Genomic DNA, 16,521 nt, shown 5'->3' on the forward strand with positions numbered 1-16,521 from the left:
AGAAGAAGAAGAAGAAGAAGAAGAAGAAGAAGAAGAAGACGAAGAGGACGAAGAGGACGAAGGAAGACGAAGGAAGAGGACGAGGAAGACGAAGGAAGAGGACGAGGAAGACGAAGGAAGAGGACGAGGAAGACGAAGGAAGAGGACGAGGAAGACGAAGGAAGAGGACGAGGAAGACGAAGGAAGAGGACGAGGAAGACGAAGGAAGAGGAAGACGAAGGAAGAGGAAGAGGAAGACGAAGGAAGAGGAAGAGGAAGACGAAGGAAGAGGAAGACGAAGAGAGGAAGAGGAAGACGAAGACGAAGGAAGAGGAAGACGAAGACGAAGGAAGAGGAAGACGAAGAAGAAGGAAGAGGAAGACGAAGAAGAAGGAAGAGGAAGACGAAGAAGAAGGAAGAGGAATGGGTTTCTTCGTCGATGAGTACCTAGAAATATCAGGAATGGTAGGAGATTCCTGACGTAATCTTCGACGTCCGTTTTGGAGTCGAAAATACCATGATTTCTTGTAGTGTATTCTCAAATAAGTCTTCAAACAGTGAACTCTGTAAGGATATATGTTTGTTTAGCTTTGATCTTCTGAGTGATAGTTGAGTTTGTATACAATTTATATAAGCTTCTCTCTTCACATTCGAATTTACCTTTAGATCAAGACAAACATGTTTTTCTAGTTTCGAACTTTGAATTAAGCCCAAGTAAACACCCAAATCGGTTCTTCTACAAAACTTTAACTGCCAGTGATGCCAACACACGCGGTGGATTCTCTGTGCCACGCAGGGCTGCTTAAAAACTCTTTCCTCGACTTGTAAGGTTTCAACCCATGTCATTTCTTCCCTGCTGTTAGCATTAACGATTACTTTTCCTTCTTCTTAAGGATAGCTTTATGGTTAATCTTGCAACAAGATTACAAAACGCAACCACCAACTCAGGAGCTCAAATCCTTTCGTTGATTTTATATATAATATAATTCTAAAGCTATTCATTGTATCTAGATATATGGGAACAATTGTTGGAATTAGCGATTTAGATCCACTTATATGGTCATGTTCCGAGTGGCAAAATCTTCAAATCAATTATGGAGAACTATTTTAAGCATGACCATTTTATTTTTCTTTGAGTGTGTTCTTGCTTGATGTCTTTCTTCACTTCTCTGCGACAATTTTTATCACAGGTAGAATAGGATGAGCCAGGATACTGAGATAAGCAAAACAGGGTTAGTTCATAGGAAATAGAAACTCCAGAAAGATAATATATTGTTTGATAATGCTGCTTTCATTATGATATGTGTTTAATTTATTTGTAGATGGTAAATTTGTTAGATAATAATTTGTAATGGAAGAAGTATAAAAATTATGAGCTCGGTTGATATTTTCAATATGTGTTTGATCCTCAAACAAAATTTAAGGTTTAAAAGTTTGTCTATTTTTTATTTATTTTCATTCAATATCATTACTGAGACTGTCCTGCATAGTTTTTTAGTTTCCCATCCAATTTCATTTGTTGGTTCACTTAACTTCATTGCCGAGTAGTTTTTCATGCGTAAATGAAAATGTTGCCATCTATATCTTATAGATTTACATTTTCACTTCTCATTTTTTCTTAGTTCACTCTTAAGGCAACGGAACCACCTGTTCTCAACATTGTAATATTCCATTTGTAGATTCTCGAGGTTTTTTTCTACGCTCAATAAGCAGTACTTGACCTAATAGGTCCACTTTTTATATCAACAAGCTCAGACTCTAAGCCTAGGCGTGTACGGGCATCGATTGATATTTTTTGTTCATATTAGACATAGAGCTAGGTGGAACAAGTTTTTCATATCGTAGAAATTTGGGATGTTGTAAGTATGTAATGACCAACTATATATATATATATATATATATATATATATATATATATATATATATATTGAACAATATGTACTGACCAAATAATATGGACTTTAAAATAGGTGTAATAATTGTATTGTAACGCCCTAAAAAATAAGATAATTTTGGAGTTAATTATCTTAATTTTATTTTATTAGTTTTAATTTATTGGGCGTTATTTTGAATTCATTTAATGAGAATTATTTGATTTATGTGGGAATTGAAATTAATTAAATATTTGTTGGATGAATATTTAATTAATTAGAGGTTTTGACATGTGGTGTTTGTTGAATTTTTTATTAAATGGTAGGTTAAGAGGATTAAGTAAAGTTGTGGATTTTTAGTGTTGTTGAAGTTGAACTTAATTAAATAATTTGTTGGAGATTTAATAATTATATGTATATGTAAAAAAAAAATATAATTATTATGTTGAAGGAAAAGATAATTATATTTGTTGAAATATAATCATTTAAGGAAAGGATAATTATTTTGGAGAAAAGGTAAAATAATTATATTTTGGGAAAATATAATTATTTGTAAAAGGATAATTATTTTAGATAAAGATAAATAATAATTGATTATTGTGGAAGATAATTAATTATTTTGGAGAAAGATAAATAATAAGATATATATTTATGATAGTTTAAATAAATATATATGTTTTCCGTTTTTAATGAAAATGTAGTTTCCCTCATTTAAAAAAAAAATAGTGTCTCTTGTTATTTTTTTTTAGTAATGACCTCAGCTTAGTATAAAGAGTTGGGTCGTTACAGTGACCCAACTTTTTATACTAAGCTGAGATCATTACTAAAAAGAAACAATGACAAGAGACACTCTTTGAAACGAGGGAAGACTAAATTTTCATTAAAAACATAATGCTGAAACACTGATACATAAACGCGGAAGCAAAACTGAGTCCCCATATGACATGTCACGGATCCTTCTCTGTCGCTTGTCAGCTTTCCTCTACCTTTACCTTCGCCTGGAATATTAAACATAGAAAGAGTGAGTATAAACAAATACTCAGTAAGGGACATACTACTAGTCCCGCTAGGTGTCTGTTAACTTCCCATTAGAGTCTTGAAAAGTGGTACCCAAGAATTGGCACGTTCCCGAGAACGTGGAATCTGTGATCCCGTAGGAACATATCTGGTCTTCGGTGAACCCGAAGGAACACCTAGAACAATCTGGTCTTAGTGTACGCGGAGGAAACACTAAGACAATCGAGCTGCGAGTGATCCTGTTGAATCACTCGAATTATGTCTATGTCAATGCCAGACTGGCGGTCCTGTCGGACTACGTAGTTCTAAAAAGGTGGTGATCTCGAAAGACCCCCATGCAGGTACGACTCTAATAGACAAACTTAACAGAACATCCTATTCATAGCATGTAGCACAACATAACATCATAAGATGGCATGAATATTAATCTTAACGTCCTTAATCATGTGATTAATATATCATGCATCAACATAAACATCAACAGTTGTCATCATTAACATAACATCAGTCATCAATATCAATCAATATAATGAATTATACATTTTAGCTACCATCAATGCATAATCATAATTACATGCGGTCTCTTAAATTCAGTTCGAAGGTCTAGTAAGAGAATCTCTTACCTTGAGTTGACAGTAAAAAAAATCTCTAATTAACTTGATCCTAATCATAAAAGGACAACTCAATATCTTAGTTAATAAAATTAGCAATTGGCTAACATCCAAAAATTCTCCCAAAATAATTAACTTCTCAAACAAAAGGGGTTGAAATCAATTCAACCTTGATTGAGAAAAATCCAAGATTTAGATCTTAAAAAAATTACCCAATTGAACATTTAAATAAATCCCAAATAGATCAAAAATTAAATTAACAAAATATTATTTAATTTCATTAGCTTACTCAAATGGAGGTTGAAAAAAATCTTTTATCCTTAATGGGAAAATTCATCACTTTAAATCCTCAAGCTTCCAAAGAGACCAATCTTAAATTCAACTGATGAGGCGGCGACAGCAGAGGGTTATCTTAGAGAAGAAGATGAAGAACATTTTTCTTTTTCCTTTATTTTCTAACTTAAGCATTCTCTTGCTATTTACAGACTCAGATAATAACAATAATATTTATTATTATTATTTCATTTTTTTTTTAGGATATATATATATATATATATATATATATATATATATATAATCCCAAAAATATACATATATCTTTATTCCCATTATCTTTCCTAAATAAATGCCTTAAATGCACAAAATCTTAGGCATTTATAACCGTTAATAATAATAATAATACTTCTTTATTGTTATTACTTTTCTCTCACCAAATTCTACAATAAACATATATATTTATTTAAATCATCATAAATATATATCTTTCTTCTCATGGATTATCTTCTTTTCCAAAAAAATAATTATATTTCATAATATAATTAACTTCACTTTTTCAAATTGTTAATTAAATATATATATATCCATATATATATATACTCAATTAAATCCAATTCCACCAAAACTAACTTTTTCCTCCAAAATCCGAAATTAACTTAAATCCTCAATTATTTTAATCAATCAAATCTTTTCCAATAAATCACTTATAACTTTCAACATGAATTATCTTAACCCAACCATAACAACTTCACTCCATAATCAATATTTATCTTTCTGCAGAATAATTAATTATCTTCCACAATAATTAATTAATTATTTATCTTTCTCTAAAATAATTAATTATCTTCTACAATAATTAATTATTATTTATCTTTCTCCAAAATAATTAATTATCTTCCACAATAATTAATTATTATTTATTTTTCTCCAAAATTATTAATTATCTTCCACAATAATTAATTATTGTTTATCTTTCTTCAAAATAATTAATTATCTTCCACAATAATTAATTATTATTTATCTTTGTCTAAAATAATTATCCTTTTACAAATAATTATATTTTCCCAAAATATAATTATTTTACCTTTTCTCCAAAATAATTATCCTTTCCTTAAATAATTATATTTCAATAAATATAATTATCTTTTCCTTCAACATAATAATTATATATATTTTTTTACATATACATATAATTATTAAATCTCCAACAAATTATTTAATTAAATTCAACTTCAACAACACTAAAAATCCACAACTTTACTTAATCCTCTTAACCTACCATTTAATCAAAAATTCAACAAACACCGCATGCCAAAACCTCTAATTAATTAAATATTCATCCAACAAATATTTAATTCATTTCAATTCCCACATAAATCAAATAATTATCATTAAATGAATTCAAAATAACGCCCAATAAATTAAAACTAATAAAATAAAATTAAGATAATTAACTCCAAAATTAACTTAATTTTTGGGGCATTACAATCTTCCCTCCTTTAACAACTTTCGTCCTCGGAAGTTCTAATATTTGAACAACTTGGGATACTGGGTTCTCAAGTCTTAATTAATAACAATTTCTACCAAACTCCATAATCTTTAATTAAATATACACACCCATGTATATATATTTAATTAATCCAACACAAAACACCAAATACATTCCTTAACTTCGAAGTCCACTTAATGTAATACCCATAATAAGTTCCTTAAATTTATGGAGTGTTACATGTATGGCTTCAAAACATGTGCAATATATAATCACGTGGACTTCAAAAACAAGTTAATCCTTTGATGGAATGATTGGGTTGATTCAATTGATTCAATTCTTCAATTAATATGGATTCCAAAACAAGTGCAATAATTATATGGCTATTTCAAATTGTACAATTTTTCATTCGAAAAAAAATAAATCCTTCACATGCAAAACGTGTCAAGAATTAAATATTCTTATTCTTGACTTAATTCTTTACACTTGTTTACTTAATAGGTAATAAGTGTCAAGATTAAATATTTTTTGATGAATAATACATGTCAAGAATAAACAAATTCTTGACACGTAAAAAGTGTCAATTGATCTGATATACTTGACGTTTATGAAGTGTCAAGGACATTTTATCTTGGCCATTAAAAAATGTCAAGAAAAAATACTTATCTTCACATTGGATTACTTGACACATTTAAAAGTGTCAAATAAACAAATACATGACAAGTAAAAAGCATCAAGTAATTTTGTAGTAGAAAACAAATACTTAAAGTTTGGAGGTGTTTGCAAAAAACAGTAGCTCAAAACTCCCTAAACATGTATAAAAACACCCTAAATCACATAATCTCAAGCATATAATTCATTTGACATTAAGCATTTGAACTTAAAAGGCTGCAAGATGGCTATGAGATGTTTGCAGAGATGAAAAAAATAACAAAAAAACTTAATAAGTTTTGAAACAACTCTAAATAAACTTGGAATAATTAAAATTTAAATTAGCTTTATACATTTAAGATTTAAAAGTTCCAACAAGAGAGGAGGAAACGAAAAAAAATCTATACTTGTAATGATAATACTATTGAAAGTAAAGACATATCATTGCTAAATCTAGAATTGATTTAGATAAATAAAATCTCCCTCTTAATCTGTGTTCTCCTCTGTCATTTGATTAAGGTTTTCATGATGAAGATCTCCCGCTTGATGACGTTTGACATCAATCATATGTTCAAGATCTAGTACTTAGTGCTCATCTAAGACTTGATCTTCACAAGGATGTTATGTAACACTTATCTGTAAATCACAGTAACATTGATAGAGGTAGCACACGTCCAAATTACTTATTCAGCTTAGATATCCTGTGCAGTGGCTTTTGTTTTTTACGTTTTCTCAATGCTTCGCGCGCGCGCGCGCGCACACACACACACATATATATATATATTCTGCACAATTCAATGATAAGTGAATTTAACTCGCTGCAAATCTTTGATACTAAAAATCATATCTTCCATGACTTGCACCTTGAAGGTCTTGGGTTGAGATACTAAGTGCTCTGGACTTTTTTGATAGAAGCTATACCACACTTGTAGCTAACTCATGCCAACTCCTACATAATGAGATGAAACAAGAGTTCTTCTGCAGTAGTCATCTTAGCAATACCCAAAATAGAGTCAAAGGTAGGTACATTTTGGGCAGTACGCAAAGCAGCTTCTAAATTCTGCCAAAATCCTTAAGTAGATCATCTATAACCATGTTCACAGGTTTGTTGCAATTAGAGGAAGATAAACTTCCACCAGACGAACTATTAGAAACGTGCACACCATTATCAGAATCAAATAGTTTGTCATAGAATTCTTCTGTAGAAGTCATCTTACCAATTATAAGTCTCTTAAAAGATTCACCCACACTTGGTTGAGCAACAGTAGTAGATGAAGCACCAAATTTTCGTTGTAATACATTAGCTAAAGCAACATTGTCATCTTAAGATGCTTTCATCCATAGAAGCTTTCATCCACCTTTTTACCCAAATCATCCTTCAAAACCTTGAGATGAGTGCAATAGAAGTTCTCTTGGCCTTCACTCGATCAAGAGATGTAACGCGCAAAAATTAAGATAATTTTGGAGTTAATTATCTTAATTTTGTTTAATTAGATTTAATTTATTGGGCATTATTTTGAATTCATTTAATGAGAATTATTTGATTTATGTGGGAATTGAAATTAATTAAATATTGTAATTAGAGGTTTTGGCATGTGGTGTTTGTTGAGTTTTTGATTAAATGGTAAGTTAAGAGAATTAAGTAAAGTTGTGGATTTTTAGCGCTCTTGAAGTTGAATTTAATTAAATAATTATGGATGTTAATAACTGGTAGTATGTTGTTGACGACTGTTGATGTTTATGTTGATGCATGATATATTAATCACATGATTAAGGACGTTAAGATTAATACTAATGCCATGTTATGATGTTATGTTATGCTACATGCTATGGATAGGGTGTTCTGTTAACATTGTCTATTAGAGTCGTACCTGCATGGTGTCCTTCGAGATCACCACCTTTTTAGGAATACGTAGTCCGACGGAACCGCCAGTCTGGCATTGACATAGACATTATTTCGAGTGATTCGACGGGATCACTCACAGCCCAATTGTCTTAGTGTTTCCTCCGGGTACACTAAGACCAGTTTGTTTTAGGTGTTCCTTTGGGATCACCGAAGACTAGTTTTTCGGGAACGTGCCAGTTCTTGGGTACCACTTTTTAGGATTCTAATGGGAAGTTAACAGACACCTAGCGGGACTAGTAATAGGTCGCTTACTGAGTATTTGTTTATACTCACTCTTTCTATGTTTAATATTTCAGGCGAAAGTAAAGGTAGAGGAAAGCTGGCGAGCAACAGAGAAGGATCCGTGACATGCCATATGTAGACTCAGTTTTGCTTCCGCGTTTTTGTATCAGTGTTTCAGTATTCCATTTTTAATGAAAATTTTATTTTCCCTCGTTTAAAAAAAGTGTCTCTTGTTATTGTTTCCTTTTAGTAATGACCTCAACTTAGTATAAAAAGTTGGATCGTTACAAGAGCAAATTTCTTTATTAAAATTTTAAGCATATTTTTCTTGAGAAAGAAAATTTTCGGATTCACATTAATAAATTTGACACCCAAGAAATAAGATTAACTTTCCCACCATACTCATTTCAAACTCTATAGTCATCGGTTGTAGAGCTTTATGTTTAAATGTGATTTAAATATTAAAAATATGAATACATATTCGTTGTAATACATTAGCTAAAGCAACATAGTCATCTTAATAGACTACCTATAATACTTCTGTACAAGCCTTCATCCACCTTTTTACCCAAATCATCCTTTAAAACCATGAAATGAGTTGAAATTGAAGTTCTCTTGGCCTTGGCTCGATCAAGAGCAAATTTATTTATTAAAATTTTAAGCATATTTTTCTTGAGAAAGAAAAATTTTGGATTCACATTAATGAATTTGAAACCCAAGAAATAAGATTAACTTTCTTACCATACTCATTTCAAACTCTATCTTCACTATCTCGACGAATGTTAATATCATAGAATCTGGTTGCCCTATAAAGATAATGTCATCCTATAAAGAATCCGGTTGCCCTATAAAGATAATGCTACTATTAACTTCACTGACAATACTGCTAGCTAGATGATTTTTAAGTATATGATTAGAAAGAGCAAATTGCTGAGTATCTGAGCAGTTACTCATTGAAGGAACTGTATTGCTAAGTTTCGAACATTGTTCTGTTCTGCACTGCTGATTACTTTCTACACCATAAAAAAGTTTCAGACGAATCTATAAATAGGATCTTTCTCAGAAATAGGATTATTACGTACTTGTACTTCATAATAGGTCGTTTCATTCTTAGTAGGTTGCACTACTTCATCATCTGATTGATTTCATTAACAAATATCTTCAAAATCATGTAGTCGAACGTCTGATTCTTAGTAGGTTGCACCTCCATGATCATTTGACTTGAGAGATGTTTTTGTTTACTTACCTGTAGGGCGTTTTGAACAAACATTATTAACTGCCTATTTTAAGAGTGGCAAGCCATGAATAACAACAACTTTCTGAGACTTACAGAGCTTGGACATAATCATGTGCCCAAGACATTTGTGCCATAACATTCTTTCATCCGACCTAATAGATTACATTTCAGATCCTTACTATTTTTATCCCAATGGTAGAAGTTATCAGAAAGTTGAGAGCCTGTCATTACAATTCTCCTCTTTGCATTCGACACTTCGCATCCATCTTTACAGAATTTTACCATAAATCCTTCATTACACAACTGACTAATACTGATCAAGTTAGCTGATAATCCTTCTACTAGATGAACATCGTTGAGATTTGGAGCACCAGTTCTGCTAATATTCCCTTTACCAACTATATTACATTCCACACCATCTTCAAAAGTTACTTGACCAGTCCTGCATTATTTTAGTTCAATAAAAGGAAGAGAGTTACCTGTCATATGTCTCGAGCATCCACTGTTAAATTTACCAGTCTTTTGAATTCGGCATATGAATAGATGTGAATGCTACACTGCATTTGAGAATTTCTTTCACTCTCCATTCCATTTTTTTGGAACCAGGTCTACGAGATATACCCCTCATCCTATGCTAATCTATAATACAGAAACCAAATAGTTCATGGCAATATGGTATGATATGGCCAGGCTTTCCACAGTAATGGCAAACCCACTTCTAAGACATATTTGTTCCTTCCTTCATATCGAGTGTTCGAAGATTTAGGAATATCATCTTTAGTCTGTTGGTTAGTAGCTCGAACAAATATAGTTGATTTTCCTTTAGATGAAAAATTAGCTCTTGAATAACCAAGGCCTTCTCAATCATTCTTTATTTTTCCTTTACTGAGAACATTATCAAGACTAAGAGTTCCGAGAGATAGCATTCTGACCGAATTTTACATTTTCTTATACTCACTTTAAACATTTTAGAGCTCAATTTTTAGAGTGTAAATTGATGTCACCAGGCGATGATTATCTTCGAAAAGATTTAAAAAAAATGTTCTCCATGTTTTTTTTAAGAGTTCTTGGTCTTTTTTTCATAGATATAATAGTTCTTAAAGATGGGAAGGAGAAAATCTTGGCTCTTTATCCATAGGATTTTGAGTTAATTCATTATTTGAGTCTATGTTTAAATCATCTGGAGTAGCACACACAATGTTATCACAGTCTTATTGTTTTTGTTCTATTTCACAATTGATTAATGCTCTTCCATAGCTCTCACTATCACTGTCTGAGGTTGTTTCTTCGTCTGATAAAGTAATAGTAGGACTTTTCTTCTTTCTTTTAACGAACCTAGCACACTCTACTTGAAAGTGCTTGAAGCCTTCACATTCGTAACATTTGATGCTTTTGTTAACTTTATCAACTTGTGAAGCGCCGTTGCGATCATTTTCTCTCCATCGTGATGTAGAAAATGCATTAGATGATCCTAAGCTGGAGAAATTAGAATTGTTGGGATATCTGTTAAACTAAGTTCCACTTAATCCAGATTTCTTATTGAACTTGTTCTTGAATTTGGTAAAGTGCCAAGACAGTAATGCAATAACTTCTACAAGATTTTCATATGGAAGAGATTTTTTACTAAGTTTTGCAGACTCTAATGCAACAACTTCTACAAGATTTTCATATGAAAGAGATTTTTGACTAAGTTTTACAGACTCCTCACTTATCCTTGAAAAGCAATACTTCCTTTTTTTTCAGGCCATGGTCATCGAATGATAAATCAAAGGTTCGTAGAGAACCAAACAACTCATCTAGTTTCATAGTGATAATGTCATTGGCTTCTTCGATGGCAGCTTATTTCATATTAAATCTGGCTAGAAGAGATCTCAAAACTTTTTGAACCAACTTTGAGTTAGAATTTTTTTCTCCAACAGCGAAAGACTCATTTTCTAAATCTAGCATACAAATATTGAATTTTGAAACAGTTTCTTCTTCTGGCATCTTAAGAGCTTCAAACCTTGAGAGCAAAATCCAAACTTGTAACGCCCCAAAATTTGGAATTTTATTTTATTATCTTAAGTGTAATTATTGAAACTCTGGACGTACTTGGGGAAGCTTGATTAATGGAATTTTGATGGTGTAATTAATTGAGGTTGAGGATAAAATAATTTCTTCAATTAGAGAATTAAATTTGGTAAGATTATTTATTGAAGATATTTGCGTTGAGGGGAGAGAAAAATTGAATTATTTTGGTTTAAGAGAATGTGATATTTTATTTGAAAAAAATATATATTTATAAAAGGGAGTGTTGTGATTGGATGACTTTGAAAATTAAGGAGATTGGGAGTTTCAATTGAAGATAGAGAAGATTTGTTGTTTTGAATTAAATTAAGGAAAAGAAAAAGAGGAATTTAATATTGTTTTTTTTGGTATTTAAATAGGCCTTGGGACCCGTGCCAAAAGGAAACAAAAAAAAAACCCTCCATTCTTTTGAAAACCATACACGGCGCCGCCTAGTCGCCGCCACCACCGTCGACCACAGCCCGCCTCACCGCCGAGCTCCAGCCGTCATGCGCGGATCTCAGACGCATCTCCAAGCCATTCACGTGGAGCCCCGTCGGTCGGTCGTCCGCCCAAGCGCTTTCATCCCCCCGCCAGTCGTCGCGTTTGAGTCGAGGTCTGCGAAGCCCGCGCCGCCCAGCCGCTTGTCGCTGCTTCTGTTCAACAGTCGAGCAGCGCTGCCTACCCCAACCGAGTAGCCCCGAGCGAAATGCACGCCGACTCACGATTGTAGCCGATCCGTGTACCCGACCCGAATAGCAGTGCCGCGCCTTCGAGTCGGAACTTGACCCGTGCACCCGCGTTTCCTTCTTCGCGTGAAGCCGACTCGACCCGCGCCCTTCTCCGTCAGCCGATCATGAGCCGTGCCAGCGCTTACTCCGTAGCCGAGCCGTACGCACGCCGTGCCTTCCGAGCCGCCCTGCACGCGCGAGCCGCCTGTCCAAGCCATTTTCTGCTTTCTAGCCGAGCTGCCTAGCCGTTTTGCCTGTCTTTGAACCGCAAGCCTGCTTTTGGATCTTTTGCACATGTTTGGTAAGTTGATTGGGTTTTGGAATACCCAATTATGGTTAATTTTTCAGATCTTAAATAATTTAACTTTGGGTTAAATTGAATTGTTTCTCCTAAAGGACCAATGGAACCAACTGAAGTTGGAGTGTGGAATTTCTTCAGTTAAAGGCTAACTTGCAGCGACATCGAACTTGGGTAAGTAGTTTCGACTGAATTCTTGGGTTTCTAGTCGTTTGATGGTTAGGTTATTCAAATTGGTGTCTTTCTAATTATTAGGATCTTGTCACTTGAGAAGCGTGGTTTTGCTGTAGTTTCGACTGAACTAATCTCCAGGTAAGAGATTCTACTACTAGCTCTACGAGTAGAAATAAGAGATCGCATACATTCTTGGTTATGCACATTGATGACTAAACTGCATAATGACATGTGATTTAATGTGATGGCATGATATCACATGATGTTGTGGTGTGATATGATATTATGTTTCGACATGATAATGTGACATGATGACGTGATGATGCTATGTGTATGCGATGGTTAGGGTGCATGTTAGCTTAGCCTATTAGAGTCGTACCTGAATGGGTGTCCTTCGTGATCACCAGCTATTTAGGACTACACAGTTCGACGGGACCACCAGTCTGGCATGGATATAGATATGATTCGAGTGATTCGACGGCATCCTCGGAGCCCGATTGTCTTAGAGTTTTCTTCGGGTACGCTACAGACCAGTTTGTCCAAGGTGCTCCATCGGGACACCGAAGACTAGATTTTGTTCCTACGGGAGCACATGTTGCACGTGTTCGAAAACGAGCCAATTATTGGGTACTATTTTTTCAGGACTCTAATAGGAAATTAACAGGCACCTAGCGAGACTAGTAGTGGGTCCCTTACTGTGTATTTTATACTCACTCTTTCCATTTCAAATTTTTCAGGTAGGAGCAAAGGTAAGGGCAAGGGCAAGCTGGCGAGCGACCAGAAGTGACCATGGCGAGCCATAGGGATCTCTGCTTCCGCTTTACATCTGAGTTTAAACCTTGAGTGTCTGAATTTTAATTATTCTTTAATTATTCTTTACATCCGAGCAGCGTCGCGTACCCCAGCCGAGTAGTCCCGAGCGAAACGCACGCCGACCCGCGACCGCTGTCGATCAACGTACCCAACTTGAACAGCCGCGCCGTGCCTTCGACTCGAAAGTTGACCATTGCGCTCGTGTTTCCTTCTTCGCGTAAAGCCGAATTGACCCGCGCCCTTCTCCGTGAGTCGATCACGAGCCACGCCAGCACTTACTCCGTAACCGAGCCGCACGCACGCTGCGCCTTCCGAGCCGCCCTGCACGCGCGAGCCGCCTGTCCCAGCCATTTTCTGCTTTCTACCCAAGCTGCCTAGCCGTTTCGCCTGTCTTTGAGCCGCCAGCCTGCTTTTGGATCTTTTGCACCTGTTTGGTAAGTTGATTGGGTTTTGGAATACCCAATTAAGGTTAATTTTTTAGATCTTAAATAATTTAACTTTGGGTTAAATTGAATTGTTTCTCCTTAAGGACCATTTGAACCAGCTGAAGTTGGAGCGTGGAATTTCTTCAGTTAAGGGCTAACTTGCTGCGACCTCAAACTTGGGTAAGTAGTTTCGACTGAATTCTTGGGTTTCTAGTCGTTTGATGGTTAGGTTATTCAAATTGGTGTCTTTCTAATTATTAGGATCTTGTCACTTGAGAAGTATGGTTTTGTTGTAGTTTCGACTGAACTAATCTCCAGGTAAGAGATTCTACTACTAGCTCTGCGAGTAAAAATAAGAGATCGCATACATTCTTGGTTATGCACATTGATGACTAAACTGCATAATGACATGTGATTTAATGTGATGACATGATATGACATGATCTTGTTGTTTGATATGATATTATGTTTCGAGATGAGGATGTGACATGATGACGTGATGATGCTATGTGTATGCTATGGTGAGGGTGCATGTTAGCTTAACCTATTAGAGTCGTACCTGCATGGGTGTCCTTCGGGATCACCACCTATTTAGGACTACGTAGTCCGACGGGACTGCCAGTCTGGCATGGATATAGATATGATTCGAGTGATTCGACGGGATCCTCGCAGCCTGATTGTCTTAGTGTTTCCTTTGGGTACGCTACAGACAAGTTTGTCCTAGGTGCTCCCTCGGGACACTGAAGACCAGATTTTGTTCCTACGAGAGCACATGTTGCACGTGTTCGGGAACGTGCCAGTTATTGGGTATTATTTTTTCAGGACTCTAATAAGAAGTTAACAGGCACCTAGCGGGACTAGTAGTGGCTCCCTTACTGAGTATTTTATACTCACTCTTTCCATTTCAAATTTTTCAGGTAGGAGCAGAGGTAAGGGCAAGGGCAAGCTGGCGAGCGACCAGAAGTGACCATGGCGAGCCATAGGGATCTCTGCTTCCGCTTTACATCCGAGTTTAAACCTTGAGTGTTTGAATTTTAATTATTCTTTATTTGTCATTTCGTTTCTTTAAAATCAGATAGGGCCCCAGTTAGGATTTTAATATTTGTTTACATTTCGCACATTACTTTCGATTTGGTTTTTAAATAAATAAAATTTTGAGGTTTTGTTCATTTTAGGCAAACTTTATAACTTTATTGTGTTATTTACCTTGAGTAATGGCTTCAACATAGTATAAGGAGTTGGGTCGTTACAAAACCCTAGATACTTTGACTTTTGAGGTCCTTTCGTAGGCAACCTCAAAAATGTTCCATGCTTCCTTAGCAGAGGTACATGTGTTGATTAATTTAAAAACGTTTTGATCCACCCCATTGTGTAAGGTAATGCACACGAGTTCCCAAGAGACGCTTCATCCTCTTCCTCGGTCCAAGTAATTTCAGGTTTCAAAATTTCCTTACAAGTTACATCATAGGTAGATGGTGGTCCCAATCTAGTGGTTATAGCATTCCAGCACACGATATTAACTACACTTGATATTTACGGAATGTCATGTAATAACTTACATAAAGAAGTTTAAGACATGTCAATGAAATCTCAACTTTTTTAACAAGTTGTTCGACATTTCTTCTTTAAAATGTTGGTAAATATAGTTTTGTACTCGGAAAATTTCAAACAGAACATCATAAAATTAGAAGTTCCATATTATTTCAGCCAAAATACAAATAGATATGTAAAACAAAATCAACCAATATTTTAAAATAGAAAAAATTTTCAAAGGAAATTGTTGACATTTAATTCACATTACGTATGAAACTTGTTAAAATTATTTCTATATTTACTAAATGAAAACAAATTCATGCATGGTGTTTAGTTTAGTTCACAGAAATCTATACTATTTTTAAATAAATGAAACATATTAATGCATGGATGGGATTTAATGTAATTTTTAGTATTTAAACCATCGAAAATTGTAGAATTTCTACAACCCAAACTTAATAAAACAATAGTTTCATAATTTGCATATCTTAAGAATATGGCTTCTTCCCGTATCATCTGCTTTGCTCTTATATTTGCAGGTTCCTTTCCTTTAATTTCTTCTACAAATACAATATTATCATGTCTTACAAAATCAAAAAATCACGAGACATATTAGATTGCTAATTTGTATAGTTATGTTTTTATGTTTTTGTATAGTTGCATTGATCTTAGTGCCTCAAGATGTCTCAGCTGCCAAAAGATGTCAAGACGTTTTGTATAACACTGGGTGCTCTCTCGATGATTGTGGGAAGAAATGTTGGGAGAAGCATCATACTATTTCACATCAATGCATTCCAACTAATCCTTCTCAAACCATATATGCGTGTTATTGTTTCTTTTATTGTGGTGATCAAAAGAATTGATTTGCATGCTGACATCTCTTAATTTAATGTAATGTACTTTGTCACTTAAACTTACAAATAATATCACACATCTTCCCTAATCTTTGACTGTGCTTCAACAATTTAATGTCTTGAATACAAGATTCCATGAACTAAAATTCTTTCAACATTATTGTCATGGATTAGCTTTCCTATGAACAACTTCAAAATTTACGACATTGTAGCAACCTTAATATTGTCGTTCCAAACTAATTACGAAACCCCTCCAACTATAAATATGTCGCAACCACATTGTTTTTAAGTATCTTCAATAAACTAAATTTTTGTAAAATAACCTATAATGTCGAATAAGAATAAAACAATGATACAAAAATGACGGAGAAAAATTTGTCATTGTCAA

Source organism: Cucumis melo, chromosome 8, assembly GCF_025177605.1.
Source record: "Cucumis melo cultivar AY chromosome 8, USDA_Cmelo_AY_1.0, whole genome shotgun sequence".
NCBI lineage: Eukaryota > Viridiplantae > Streptophyta > Magnoliopsida > Cucurbitales > Cucurbitaceae > Cucumis > Cucumis melo.